Source organism: Nyctereutes procyonoides, unplaced genomic scaffold, assembly GCF_905146905.1.
Source record: "Nyctereutes procyonoides isolate TBG_1078 unplaced genomic scaffold, NYPRO_anot_genome, whole genome shotgun sequence".
NCBI classification, from domain to species: Eukaryota; Metazoa; Chordata; class Mammalia; order Carnivora; family Canidae; genus Nyctereutes; species Nyctereutes procyonoides.
This window is the reverse complement of record NW_026575128.1, coordinates 3,064,644-3,079,723: the sequence shown is the minus strand read 5'-3', so window position 1 is coordinate 3,079,723 and position 15,080 is coordinate 3,064,644. Positions and strand designations below refer to the sequence as shown.

Sequence of the window (15,080 nt, the reverse complement as noted above, 5' to 3'; positions counted from 1 at the left end):
TTGCTACAATAAATCTATAACCATTAGTATACCATTTTCCTAAGATCTATGAGTTGTTCTAGTGAGTTATCAAACCTGAAATGGTAGTGGGAACCCATAAATTTGTAGCCAGTTGCTCACGAGTGTTGGTGGCCTGGGAAACCCTGAGCTTGCAGCTGCTGTCTCAAATGAGGGCAGTCTTATGGAGAACCCTGCCTGTGAAGTTTGGCCTAACTCTGAAAGTTAGTGTCAGAATTGCATTGCAGGATCTTTTTGCATTTTTTGCCATAAGCTTTTTAATCTGAAAACCCATTTGCTCTGTAATTACATATATTTTTTCTATAATTATATATATATAACATATATAATTATATATAATTTATAGTATATATTTATATATTTTATTACATATAATATATATTTAATTATATATATATATATATTTAGATTTAGATTTCATTTATTTATTTGACAGAAAGACAGAGAGCACGAGCAGGGTGAGCAGCAGACAGAGGGAGAGGAAGAAGCAGGCTCCCTGTGGAGCAGGAAGCCCTATGCAGGGCTTGATCCCAGGGCGCCAGGATTAAGAACTGAGCCAAAGGCAGATGCTCAACTGACTGAGCCACCCAGGCACCTCTTTAATTATATTTTTGAAAAATTTCCCCCTTCCACTTTTTCCTTCTCTTTCTGAAACTCCTGCTAGCGTTTTCTGATCTTGTCTCTCATTTCAATCTCTGTGTGTTTCATTTCACCTTTTGGGAGATTTCCTAAACTTCCAATCCTTCTATTGATTTAAAAAAAAAAAAACTTGATGTCATGCCTGGGTGGCTCAACTTGATGTCATGCCTGGGTGGCTCAGTGGTTGAGCGTCTGCCTTTAGATCAGGGCGTGATCCTAGAGTCCCAGGATCTAGTCTCACATTGGGCTCCCTGCATGGAGCCTGCTTCTCCCTCTGCCTGTGTCTCTGCCTCTCTCTCTCTTTCTCTCTGCCTCTCATGAATAAATAAATAAAAACTTAAATAAATAAATAAAATCTTTTTAAAAATCTAAAAAATTTGACTATTACATATTTTTAATTTTTTTGTTAAAGATTTATTTATTTATTTATTTATTTATTTATTTATTTATTTATTTATTTAGAGGGGCAGAGGGTGAGAATCCCAAGCAGACTCCCCTGAGCATAGAGCCCAATGCAGGGATCCCTGGGTGGCGCAGTGGTTTGGCGCCTGCCTTTGGCCCAGGGCGCGATCCTGGAGACCCGGGATCGAATCCCACGTCGGGCTCCCGATGCGATGCGTGGAGCCTGCTTCTCCCTCTGCCTGTGTCTCTGCCTCTCTCTCTCTCTCTCTCTATCATAAATAAATAAAAATTAAAAAAAAATAGAGCCCAATGCAGGGCTCCATCCCATGACCCTGAGATGATGACCTGAGCCAAAATCAAGAGTTGGACACAACCAACTGAGCCACCCAGGTGCCCCTCTTGGGCATATTTCAGTAGCAGAATTGCTGGGTCATATGGCAACTTTATGTTTAACTTTTTTTTTTTTTATGTTTAACTTTTTGAGGAACTGCCAAACTGTTTTCCACAGTGGCTGCACCATTTTACATTCTTATCTGGTAAAGTATAAGGTGACAATTTTTCCTCATTCTTACCAACACTTGTTATTTTCAGTTATTATTATTATAGCCATCTTCATGGGTGTGAAGTAGTATTTCATTGTGGTTTTGATACATTCCTCTAACTAATAATATTGAGCATCTTTTTCATGCGTTTATTGGCCATTAGTATATCTTCTTTCCAGAATGTCTATTCAAATCCTTTACCTATTTTTCTTTTCTTTTTTTCTTTAAGATTTTATTTATTTATTCATGAGAGATACACACAGAGAGAGAGAGAGAGAGAGAGAGAGAGAGAGAGAGAGAGGCAGAGACACAGGCAGAGGGAGAAGCAGGCTTCACGCAGGGAGCCCGACGTGGGACTTGACCCCAGGTGTCTAGGATCACACCCTGGGCTGAAGGCAGCGCTAAACCGCTGAGCCACCCATTGCTAAATCCAAGGTTATGTAGATTTACTGTTTTCTCCCAAGAGTTTTATAGTTTTAGCTCTTACATTTAGGTCTGTGATCCATTTGAGTTCATTTTGTTTATGGTGTGAGGCAGGGGTCCAGATTCTCCCATTTCTTTATTTCTTTTCTTTTATGTGCAACCATCACCACTAATTGTAGAACATTTTCATCATCCCCAAAGGAAACCCTGTGATCATTAAAATACAGTCATTCCCTTCCTTGGTGAGTTTATACTTTTTCCCCCCAATCCACTTACTACCATTTTAATGAAGTTTCAGGACTGAGTCGAGATAAACACGTGTGATCAATCCTCATGTTTAGCCAGAAATCTCCTCTTCCTTACAAGCTGCAACAACTCTCACTTTCATTAGGCAGATTCCTGAGCCAGATGCTCTGAGAGAGTTTTCTGGAGAAAGGAAATTGTATCTGAACCTTAGAGATGTCTAGAATTCCAGGTGAAGTTAAGGAGATAAAGGTGAGAGAGGATGAGAAGGGAGAGTTGAGGAGAAGGTAGGGGAAGGAAGCAAAGGAAAGACCTTGGCACCAGCACCAGAAGAATTTAATCAGATAAAAATCTGGTTTCTTATCCCTTGTCTGTGGCTCTATTACCTCTGCTTGAGTTTCAATGAAAAGCAGTCCTTTTCTTAGAACCCTAAGGAATGTGGCCTTATTTTGAGTGTGGTGAGAAAATGGTTCTGGAGATTTGGGACCTCACTCTGCAAGCCATCCTGGGGAGGGGGCCAGGCCTAAAATGACAAGAGCAGCTTTCAAGAAGAAAGAGAAGTAGGCTGAATATAAAATTTCTCTGTTTGCAAGCTGTGTCACACCAAGTCAGATGGTACTGACACTCAGTTTTCTCATCCATAAAATGCCCTATCTAGCAGCATTACTGGAGAAATAAGATACTACAAGGTATCCCTCACTTTTTGAAAGTATATTTGTATTTGTTTTTGCTAACAGAAAGAAATCAGAAGACGATTTAGTTTTTTTTAAGTCTCTACTGTACTAATATAAATTTTTGATAAAAGCAAAGAATATAATGTGAACTTTCAGAACATGGGGATTATTTTCACTTTATGCTAGTTGGGCTTATGAAGGATTTCATAGCTACCCTCAACTTTCAGATAGCAGGAGAAACCTGTATTTACAGTGTTTAGCAAAGTGCATGGCCCAGAGGAGAATTTTTAAAAGATCAGCTTTCTTCTCTTTCCTTCTTTGGCAATTTAAGGTAAACAACACAGATGAGGTCTCAACCAGGGGCTTGAGTGCCTGAGCTTGGGATGAAGATATGAGCAATGAAAATTATAGGAGATTTGTGAGTGGAAAAGTGACAGATACAGCTATGCTTTGGAAAGATCACTTCGGGAAGAAGAGAGACCAAGCATAATGCAAGAGAGGGAGTCCTGAGCCCCAGCTCTACATCTAAGTGACTCTATTTTCTCATGTGCCCAACACATATGTTTCCCTGTCGGCTATGAGTTATGTGAAAGCTTACTTCCTCATGCAAACAGAAAAAGCAGTTCGTCTCCTTAGAGATAGACCTGATGGAGGGTGTTCTCCAAACTTGAATGAAGCGCAAGTGTACTAGCTGCCACCTGGGGGATGAGCTGGGACTTCTGAAAAACTCTAGAGACTGTGATAATGGCTGAAGCCCAAAGGGCTTCCCTGGTGCTACCTCTCAGAGAAGAGGGATGCCAAGTGTCTAGTGCTTGAGGACAATTTTGAAACCATATGGACCCCCATTAGGAAACTTTTCCCATGAGGGACCATCAGCCTCATCCACATCCTCTGGGCCATGAACTCTGGATACAGGTAGGAGAGAATCACCTGGAATGACTCTTCTGTCCACTAGAGGGAAACCCAGGCTAGAGATGGGGAATCCTGTGTGTAGTAGCCCTGAGGCTGGAGGAAGGCCTGGAGCTGCTGGCGTGGGGACCTGGGTGACCTTGGCTCGATGTTGCACTGGAGTCAGCAAGTATCGGCTCTTGAGATCCAATTGTTGCACTTACGGGAATCCTGTGAGCTGGTTGTTAAACACGGTCATTAAATTAAATTCTGGGCAGCCTGGGTGGCTCAGTGGTTTGGCGCCACCTTTAGCCCAGGGCGTGACCCTGGAGTCCAGGGATCGAGTCCCATGTGGGGCTTCCTGCGTGGAGCCTGCTTCTCCCTCTCCCTGTGTCTCTGCCTCTCTGTCTCAATCTGTGTCTCTCATGAATAAATAAAATCTTTAAAAAAAAGAATTAAAGTCTATAAATTGACACTTATATTAAAAACAAAAGTAGTAAAGACTCCAAACTCATCATTGCTTACTGGTTTTCCTATCATCTCTCTATCAGATCTGTTATGGTGTGTTACTGTCCAGTTTCAACTGCAGTAGCTTGATATTGACCGTGGTGGAATATTTGCTCCATGGAAACTCGCAAATGCTACAAATCGGGGTCCCCCCACCATCATGTGCCAGTTGCTAAATATTTGCCAGGACATCACTGCCTCAGCCTCTCCCACATCAGGCCTTGTGGGGAGGAGATGGGCTTTTCCGGTGGGCTTGCCAACACAGATACACTCAGAGGTGTCCCCATGAATGAAACACCCGATTTCAGCAGGCAGAGGAAGGGGTACAGTGGCAGAAAGTTGTGTTGTGGTGGCGGCTGGGCCCGGAGCTCCTCACCCAGTCTCAGCCCAGTCTTTGTGCAGGGTTCCCCCTCCACCTAAAACCTGTTTATGCTTTAGTGCTCAGGCTGGCCTTTCTGTCTGCAGAGAAACGAAGTGAGTTTCTTTCTTCTTTTTATTTTTTTTTAAGATTTTATTTATTTATTCATGATAGAGAGAGAGGCAGAGACACAGGTAGAGGGAGAAGCAGGCTCCATGCAGGGAGCCCTCGATCCTGGGTCTCGAGTCACCTCGATCCTGGGTCTCCAGGATCATTCCCTGGGCCTGAAGGCAGGAGCTCAACAGCTGAGTCACCCAGGGATCCCGACGAAGTGAGTTTCTAGATCATCCAGCACTAGAAAGCATTCCCCATCAGATGGGGAGCTGCCTGAGGGCCAGGGAAACACCCACCCTGGTTGGTGTCCCCAGGACAGGTGCAGGTCCCTGGGCCGGAACCTTGGAGTGGTTTCGCGCAGCCCCGCAGCAGCACCAAGTCTAGACCCGCTGGAGTCCAACAGATCCGGGCTCTGCTACCCCGTCGCCAGGCGGCCTGAGGACAGAGGCCTTTGACCAACCTGGTCTGCAGGCTCCTCACCTGTGAAATAGGGATGAGAGCAATCATCCCGCTGGGCTCCCGTGAAGATCGCATGAGACTATCCATGCAAAGGCCTCCGCCCCTGACTCAGTCACCTGGAAGGTGCTCCGCGGCGCAGGAGCTATTGTTCCCACCGGACTTGCAGAGGGACGGCGTGGGGGCAGGATTTAAATTGGCTCGGAGCTTGTCAAGGAGGGAGGGCGGGCCAAGGCCGGGCCAGGAGGCACCAAACCCGTGGTGGCGCCGGGGGTGGACTGGGGGCCTGCAAACCGGCCCTGCGGCCTGGACGCCAAGCCCTGGCTGTGGGGCAAGGGGGGCAAGGGCGCCTCCTCCGTGCCCCCATCCCCCCGGCTCCCGGGCTGGGGCTTCGGGGGCGGGAGGGCCGGCAGCCGGACGTCGAAGGCCCGGGCTGTGCGCAGGAAGCGGCGGCCCGGCTGTCCCGGAGCCTCAAAGCGGCGGAAGGGAGGGGGCGGCGGCACCTGCATTGTGCGAGCCCCGCTCCCCGCTGGCCCGCCCGGCCCCCCGGCGCGCGGTCCCGGCGTGGGCGCAGGGCCAGGGGGTAACCGGGCACACACGAGAGCTGCGCTTGCCTTCATGTCTCTATGCATCCTCGGTTATTAAGCTGGGGCAGGAGCTGGGGCGCAAAAACAGGCCAGGGTCCCAAGCAGCCGGAGGACTGGGCTGGAATCCTGGCTCCTTCCCTCATTAGCTGTGTAACTGGGGCAAATTACTCGACCCAGCACGGGCCTCAGCATGCAGAGGGTGGCATTAAGTGAGTTGCATGTGATGCATTTGGTGCGTTAAGTGTAGGATTTTTTTTTTTTTAAGATTTTACTTTTAAGTAATCTCTCTGCCCAGTGTGGGGCTTGAACTGAGCTCAAGAGTCGCATCATCTTCCTATGAAGCCAGCCAGGTGCCCCCAAGTGTAGGTTTTTTTTTTTAAAGATAATTTTTATTATTTTTTTTAATTTTTATTTATTTATGATAGTCACACAGAGGGGGGGGGCAGAGACATATAGGGAAAAGCAGGCTCCATGCACCGGGAGCCCGACGTGGGATTCGATCCCGGGTCTCCAGGATCGCGCCCTGGGCCAAAGGCAGGCGCTAAACTGCTGCGCCACCCAGGGATCCCGATAATTTTTATTATTGCAAAAGATCATTTCAAGAGCAGTGTGGAGGACACACTTGGAGGGGCTTAGAGTTGCATGCTGGAGGCTCAACGCTGGTTTCAAAAATTTTTAAAAAGCTGATTGCTAACATTTAAACTTGTGAGATTTTTATCTGAAACTCAGATTTTTGGCTTCTTTAAAAAAGACTGAAGGTCTGGAGAGCTTGTGTGTTTCCTTTTCTTTTCTTTTTTTTTTTTTTTGAAACTTGTGTTTCATAAGCTGTTATTGTACTGCTAGAGGCAGTCTCATTTTTTTTATAGTGTATTTTTTTATAGTGTATTTTTGTATGCCTTTTGCAAAGTGGTGTTAATTATTGCACCAGAAGGGGGAAAAAAAAACCTCTTGGGCAATCCCCCTGTTGCAAAGGTCTGCAAGACAAGTTTATTTTGAAAGGCAGATATTGTATTTAAGCTGTGATTATTGATTGTCAGATTTTAAAATGCTGCCTCCCGGAACATGTTCTTCTAAAAGAGTTCTCAGGGACACCTGGGTGGCTCATCGGTTGAGCGTCTGCCTTTGGCTTAGGGTGTGATCTGGGGGTCTGGGATTGAGTCCCACATAGGGCTCCTTGTGGAGAGCCTGCTTCTCCCTCTATGTCTCTGCCTTTCTCTCTCTCTCTCTCTCACTGTGTCTCTCATGAGTAAATAAATAAATCAATCTTTAAAAAAAAATTCTCAAACATATCGGAATGAGGCAGTTTATGCCTTTGGAGTCCCCTGAAGCAAGGAAAAGATCTGACTTTCCCCAGCTGGGCTAGAGGCCAGAAGTGATGGGGTGCAAGATGTGGAGACCTCAGCAGGAAGTACGGTATAGATGGAGAGGAGGTGCAGAAATGATGGGATGTGGGGTGCAGAGGAGAAAAAGGAGACAAAGCCTGGGCGAATGGGTAGGAGGAAGACCCATTCATTGACCTGAGGGCCCAGAGGAGGAGAATGAGCTCCTTTTAGCCATGTGAGGTCTGAGAGTCTGGGTCAGTGATGAGAGTGGGATATAGGGGGTCTGGTGCTCAGGAAAAAGAGTTGCCTTCAGAGGCACAGTTGGTGACACAAGAGGCCTGTAGGTATGTATGTGGAGAGAGTGAGAGGCCCAGGATGGCCCCTGAGGACCTGTTAACATAAGGGATTCAAGATGCTTAAGGGACTAGAAGGATGTTAAAGGAAAAGGAGAGGAGCCTGGAAGACTCTGCAAATGCCTCCCCAGGTGGCCTTGGCCTCTGTCCTGCAGGACTGGCCCCCTCCTCAAGACCTCCTTGCACAGGTAGACTGAGGAATAGGTGGGGAGTGGGCTTCTGACTGGAGCCTGCGATAGGCCCCCATAGTGGGGGGGCCAGACTCCAGTCTGGTTCAGGACATCTAAGCATCCCTCAGAAGTTCCCTCCTTCCCCCAGGGTCACTTGATGGGCCTCTGGGGCACTATTGGGAAGATTTGCTCAGAGGAGGAGGGCACCTGGGCCTCACTGGCCAGAGAATAAGCAAACAGGGCACCCAGAACATTCTCCTCAGCTACAGGGCAATTGGAAGACAGGAGGTACCTGGAGCTGCCTGCCACATGGTAGGATACTTGCAGGTCAAGCTAGGTCACCCCTTGTGACCAGCAGGTATTGTGATGGTCACTGATAGAGGCCAGCAATCTTTCTTGGGAGCCTGAGGTCTGGGCTGGGGCACATGGCTGAACTTGGAACAATGAACAGACTCTTAACATGTGCCAGATACCATCATACACGTTTTGTCTAGGCTTCATAAAAACTCCATGAAGGAAATAAACATTTCCCCATTCTGCAGAAGGAAAAAACCCGAGGCTCAGAAGGCCTCATAAATAACATGCCAGGGACATGCTGCTGGCGAGAGGCCAAGTTGGGAGGACAGGCTGGAGCACGGGCTCTGTCCTTGTAGTTTATCCGGGGGTGACCCCACCTCTGCAATGGCCTCTCAACCTCCCTGGTGTTCGAGCTCTGCCCTGGGTGTCCTCCTAGGCTTTACCCTCGCCCTCACACTCAAACAAAAAGTGATCACCAAATCCTGTCGATCATACCCCCTCTACAGATCTGGCATCTGTCCCCTTCCCTCCAGTCCTGGGTGACTGCCCAGCATCAGCCTCACAATCTCCCGCCCTATGACATTAGCTTCCTCCTAGGTCCCCCTGACTTCCAGCTCCCCTTCCCACCCCGAGCCCCTCACCCACACCAGCAGCCCAAGGGCTTTTGTCATCATCCTTCTTAAAACTTGCCAGTGATGTCCTGTTGCCCTCTAGATAAAGTCCAAATTCCCAAGCAGGACATCAAGTCCTGTGGGCTCTGGTCACCAACATTGCCAGCCTGATGCTTACTGTTCCCTGGTCTGTTCCAGTGAAATAAGATGCTAGCTCACTTGCCTCCGGGCCTCTGTTCCCAGTGCCAATCTGGCCTACCCCAATCTCCCTCATCTATCTCTGGATCCTGGTGCTTGAAGCCCTGGCCACCCTTGAAGGCCTAGATGCATGGAGAGTCTGTTAGCAAAGTCTAGTGTGCCTTGGATTAAAGTTCTTTGTGTTCCTGTCTCTCTTTCCTGAGTGGTGTGAGCTTCTGTGCATCCCATCTCAGGGCCCAGCAATTACCTGAGCCAGTGGGGGAGATTCTGTAAGCATGAGGTGGGAGCACCTCAGCCTCCATCTCCCGTCCCTCTGTTCTGGCTCAGGGCTGACCTGGATCCACTCCAGTGACAGTGGCAGCTCCAGGTCCAGCCTCCTGGCTCAGACTCATATCTGATTCTCATTCTGACCTGCTTCAAGCTGTAGCTCCGGCTCATGTCTAACACCAGCTTTGGCTCAATATCCAGGACTAATATGGGCTTAGTCTATGGCATTGGGTCCAAACTCACAACCCATTCATTTGTTTCCTACCCCACCCCCTTTAAAATTTTGTTTCTTTCTTTTTTTAAAAAAACTATTATTTTTTTTAAATTTTTAAGTAAACTCTATCCCCAGTGTGGGGCTCAAACTCATGACCCTGAGATCAAGAGCTGCATGCTCTACCAACTGAGCCAGGCAGGTGCCCCATGTTTCCTACCTTCCCAATCCCCAGCTCCACTTTTCTGGGCTGAGGTCTCCTACCTCAGTTACAGGTTTGCCCTGCATTCCTATGAAACCTCTCATAAGCTGAAATGGCATAAAGAAGCAAGTGCCATTAATTTATATGGAAAAAAATCTTCAGCATTCCCAGACCCTGAAAGTAGCTTCTGTTAGGCTTTTCTGATATGCTTTTCGATACTTTATGACACGTCTTGCTAATGGGTGTGCAAGATAAATCAAGAGAAAGCACAGATGTCTACAGACACAGTTCAGATCTCTGGTGGCTTGATGCTGGGATGCTGAGCGCGGTTCCCAGGGAAGGAGTTTGGCAATGTCACTCTCACTGTCAGGGGTGCGTACTCCTTCTATGACGGCTTGACGCAAAACAAGCACTGGGTGCTCTTTTTGCCATTTGCTATCTTTTTAAAAAAAGCAAAAATCCTCTTCAGATTTCTTCAGTTAGCAAAAAAAGGTACTAATATAGGTCTTTTGTAAAAGCAAAAATGGTGTTTAATGCAAACTTTTGAAAAGCAGGGGGTATCTGTACCTCCAGTGAGAAGGGAGAGAGATGGCAAAAAGACCAGAATAGAGCCCCACGTGGCCTATCTGCTGCTGGGATCACTCCTGCCCTGGAGCTGCCTCGCTGTGGCACCCCAACCTAAGCTTGGGGCCCTGGTGCTGTAGGGACAGAGTCCCAGGTTCAAGGCAAGACCTTACCACTTACTGGCTGTGAGGCTTTGAGCACCAAAGTGGGCCCCAATTCTCTTTATCTATAAACTGGGATGACAGATGATGTGCAGATGATAGGAGACAATGCTGTGGAGGTCTAGACATGGCACCTGGCACCGAGTAGATGTCAATAACCGCCAGGGCCTTTCCTCTCCACTGGTTCCCCAGGTCCACTGGATCAGCTCCCACAGGCACCCTGCACATTCCACGGTGCCCATTGCATAAGGGCTGTCCTGCCACTATGACATTCGTGGGCCTGGCACAGCCTTGCTTCCAGGCTTCTGGCTAGGGTTGTTGTCCCTAGGGCATCTTGGACAGTGGGGGCAGAGCCAGGGCACCATACTGGATCCCCTGCCCAGAACTCCATGTCCCTGACGTCAGGGGCAAACATGGGTCCATAGGGTACTGGGGGAAAGGCTAGTCTTCCTTCTTTGCTGTGGACTGAATATATGTATTTGGGTTGGGGAGGGAGGGGCGCTCCCTTCTCTTCTCTGATTGCCTCCTGAGCTCTGTCCATCAAAGCTCAGAAGGCAAGGGTTCCTATGGATGAAGGAACCTGGGGGGTCCTATACCTCAAACACAGGAACCAGCATCAAAGGGGGGTCTGGGTATGATGTGTAAATAGGTAAGTGAATGTGTAGGGATGGATGTATTTGTGGCATGCTGTATGGTAAGAATAGGTGTGTTAGCGTATCATGTGTAACATATATATGTCTGTGTGTGATATGTGCAGGTCTGTAAGTGATGTGGGTAGCTGGAGGGCTGTATCTACACGTAGCACATGTGTCGTGTGTGCATGTGACTTTTGTGTGTGAATTCCTGTATGCGGGGCAATAGATGTAGATCTGGGTACTTGGTGTGAGCAACATGTGTTGGTGGGTCTATTTGATGCGTGTGTCTTGTTTGAACGGGAACAGGGGGAGTGTGAACTGGAGAGCTCTGTTAGGGAGTGGGGGGGTGCTGGTGCATTTAGGATTCCCTGCTGAACTCTCTGAGGTGGCCCGGCCAAGGTCACTTGTCTACTTGCTGCAAGAGCAGAGAAGGGCAACAAGGTCAGCGTCAAGGGGGTTGGGTCTATTCTCTAGAGAGCCAGACGCTCCTCTCCCAGCTGATTATCTTGCCCTGATGTCTGCAAAAAAAAAAAAAAAAAAAGCCAGAGAAATAAACACAACCTTTGGAAGTCCTGGTGATGTGTCTGGGGAGGATGCTACAGCTGGTAGTTCATGTGGCAATATCCTGCCTTTGACCAGCAGTGGAGGCTCGTGAGGCCAATGGCCTTGTGGCCACTGCCGGCTCCTAAATGATTACTTCAGTACTGCAGCCCCACTCCAGAACTTCCAGAGTCTTCCTGCCAAATCTTTGTCCATCGAAGCTTACAAGGCACAGGTTCCTAAGGCTAAGACAACCCTGCCCTCCAAACACAGGAACCACACAACCTGGGTGTGATGTGTAGGTGAGTGACCGTGTGTATCTGTGGCATGGTGTGCCACAGTTGCAAATTGGCATCTCTTGGAACTCCAGGCCTGGGAAGGAAAGTCAAGGGACTTCTAAAGCCAAGCCACACCTAGGCTGTTAATCTCTGGAGAAAACTAATTTTAACACAGGTTGGCTCCTCCCCACCACACCTCCAGGTGTGTCTCTTTCCTCAGAATGAGCCACGACTCCCCCCACCCCCCAAAAATGACTTAGATGATGTGATCTTGTCTGTATTTTTCCATTACTCCCCAAGGTGCACTCCATGCTGGAGACACCTTGAACTGCTTGCATTTCCAAGAATACGCTCTGCAGCCTGGCTAACTCTGATTCATCCCCCAAAATTCAAGTGAAGTGTTGGGTCCTTTGGGTACTTTCTGAGGTTGAAACAACTAGTGGCCCCCTAATATCCATTATTCTGCTTGCCCTCAGTCATACAACCCTGATTTTCAGCTGGGCCCATGGGCTGGCTCAGAGCAAAAACCGTATTTGTCAGAATTCCTTATGGCTAGGTGTGACTCTGTGACGAAGTGCTTGGTCAATAGCTTCTGGGCAGAAGTATTTTGTGCAATTTCCAGGAACTATTTATAAAGGGAGAGTGTGCTCTTTTTCACATCTTCCTGCTTCCAACTGACTGGAACGCAAATGTGATGACCAGAGCTTCAGCAGCTATGCTGGCCAATGAGAAGCAAGCACCATGTTCAGGATGACAGGACAGTGGAACGGAAAGCACCGGGCTCTGCTCTGATGATCACAGAGCTACCACACCAGCTCTGGACTGAGTATTTCCAGGTGATGTGGTCGTGATTTGTGGCTTTTGTACCAACAGCCAAACCCAGACCTAACTGATCCACTTTCCTGGTATCAGCTCTCTCTACCAACACATTCCATTCCACTCGCCTAGCTCTATCTGCTCGCCTGACTGTGAGCTCACGAGGGCAGGGTCCACATCATCTATCAAGCCCGGTGCCGAACAAACTAGAAAATATCGGTTGTGTTAAGGACTGTGTGAAATACACAGGCAGGCATTCAGACTGGGTGAAGCTGCAGACCGGGAAGTTGTTGGTACAGAGTCACTGATAGGGTGGGAGAAGATGGGGTAAGGAGAACAGAAGGTCAAGAGAAGAGGTCCTCAGAGCTCTGACATCTAAGGTCATACCAAGGAGGAGAAGCCCTGGGACGAGGCTGAGAAGAGCTGACCTGGGTCGGTACCAGATGACCTGGGTCACCTCCGCCCAAAGTTAAGGGCGCCGGTGTTGTAGGAAAAGCAGTGATCAAGGGCTCAGGGTTCCAGAGTCCAGGACATACAGGTTTCCGCCCTGGCTCTGCCATTCTCTCTGCCCTTGAGCAAGTCAACTAACTTTTCCTGGGCCTCAGTTTCCTTATCTGCAGACAGCAGGATAATAAAGAACTTCCCTCATGGGGCTGTTGTAAAGTTAAAATTAGAGAATTCACATAAACCACCCCGCACAGTGCTTGGTGTAGAGTGAGTAGCTAACAAATGTGGGTGATTATGATTTTTGTCTTTCTTGCATTCATTAACTCACTTTAACAAACAAGCTTTAGGCATTCCTCATGTGCCCAGGGCTTCAGCCAAAATGTATTTCCTGCTATTTCCTAACACTTCGCATGTTCCCTCACCCCCTTTGGCTTCACACATGCTGTTTGCTCTGCTTCAAGTGCCCTTCACTCCTCATCTGCCTGGTAAACTTGCCCTTCGGGCCTCTGCTAATAGCTCATATCCTTAAGGGACTTGTTGAGACCGCCAACGCCGGGTTAGATGCCTCCTCTGGGCTTGCACATGACCAGGGCCATCTCATTGCATTATCTCTAGCGAGCGACCAGTTATGACTGGCAGGCCCCTGGCGTTGTGCAACGTGGCAGCTGTGCCCGTATCACTCCTCTGTTTACCTTTAGCATGATTTTTTTTATCAGACTTCTACTGTAATGATTTATTTACCTGTTGATCTCTCCCTCTAGACTCTGAACTCCTCGAGGACTGCCTGACACCGAGTCAGGGCTCAGAGAATGGTCATCCTGTATCCTGGGGTTCCCAATCTGGCTGGGGAGACAGAATGAACAAACATGAAACGTGTCAAGAACTGAGCATGCCCCTGTGCGTTTCAGATAGAGGCTTTCCCGGGGTGGGCGAACAGAGCCCTGAGACTGCAGTGGTCAGAGCGGGGGACAGGAGCTCAGATGGAAAGCATGAGTATATACTGGGAAACCCAATGCCCCACACTTCTGCATTGTTCTTCTCGGGCATGGGAAGAATTCTAGGGCTCCCCTCCCATGATTTGGGAGGACAAATGTAATGTCTTACAAGGACATCACATATCCAAGAGGGACTAGGATAGGCTGATGCTCTTTGCCAGGCCCTTTGTTATGCTGGAAGCAAGATGAGGTACCCAGAGGGTCTGACATTGCCCCAAAACACAATATGAGCTACCTCCACCATGCGCAGGGACCAGATTATGGGGCTTTTAGGAAAGTGTTTCTCCTCCTCAACATGGATTTAGACTAAGTTGCTGCTGAGAAGAAACACTTGTGTTTTGTAGGAGTGTGTATGTGTTTGATCTGCATTTAACCACTCTCCTGCCGTTCCCACTCACCTCAAAAGGCCAAATCTGAACAATGAGGAGGAGGCATAGCTCATCACTTCTCACCGGTGGCAAGATTTTATTTATTTATTTATTTATTTTTAAATGTTTATTTATTTATGATAGTCACACACACACACAGAGAGAGGCAGAGACACAGGCAGAGGGAGAAGCAGGCTCCATGCACCGGGAGCCCGACGTGGGATTCGACCCGGGGTCCCTAGGATCGCGCCCTGGGCCAAAGGCAGGTGCCAAACCGCTGCGCCACCCAGGGATCCCGGTGGCAAGATTTTAAAGAGACGGGAGACTGAGGGTCAAAATTTCCAAGCCAATCCTGGGCTGTTTGGTGAAGGCTATTTGCCTGAGCCCTTCCATGTTCCTGCTGAAATATTTTTATTTTTTTTAAAGATTTTATTTATTTGACAGAGAGAGAGAGAGAGTGAGAGAGAGAGAGAGCACAAGCAGGGGGAGCTGCAGGCAGAGGCAGAAGCAGGCTCCCAGCCGAGCAAGCTCTATATTTTATTCCCCTTCAGGGAAGGTCCTCTTCCTCCCATGACTGCTCTGGAGCCTCCCACCCTGCAGGACTCCTCCCTAGCCCCTAGGATCATGATCTGAGCCAAAGGCAGATGCTTAACCAACTGAGCCACCCAGGTGCCCCTGTAATATTCTTTTAGACTGAATAACTCAGACTTTGGGAAGTGTTCTGCTAAGTGTTTCTTATCCTGTTGATCCTGTCCCATGTGGCTTAGGGGGTGAGGTTTCCTGAACAGAGCCTG

The 15,080-nt window shown here is 48.3% G+C and overlaps 1 protein-coding gene across 1 annotated transcript in view; it reads right to left on the bottom strand.

Moving 5' to 3' along the window:
* The window catches only part of MYCL (MYCL proto-oncogene, bHLH transcription factor), a 35,928-nt gene that overhangs the window by 12,527 nt on the left and 8,321 nt on the right, over nucleotides 1–15,080 (bottom strand). The window contains exon 3 of the mRNA XM_055341553.1: nucleotides 13,665–13,766. The gene's annotated coding sequence lies outside the window, so the exon portion shown is untranslated. The remainder of the gene's footprint in view (nucleotides 1–13,664; nucleotides 13,767–15,080) is intronic.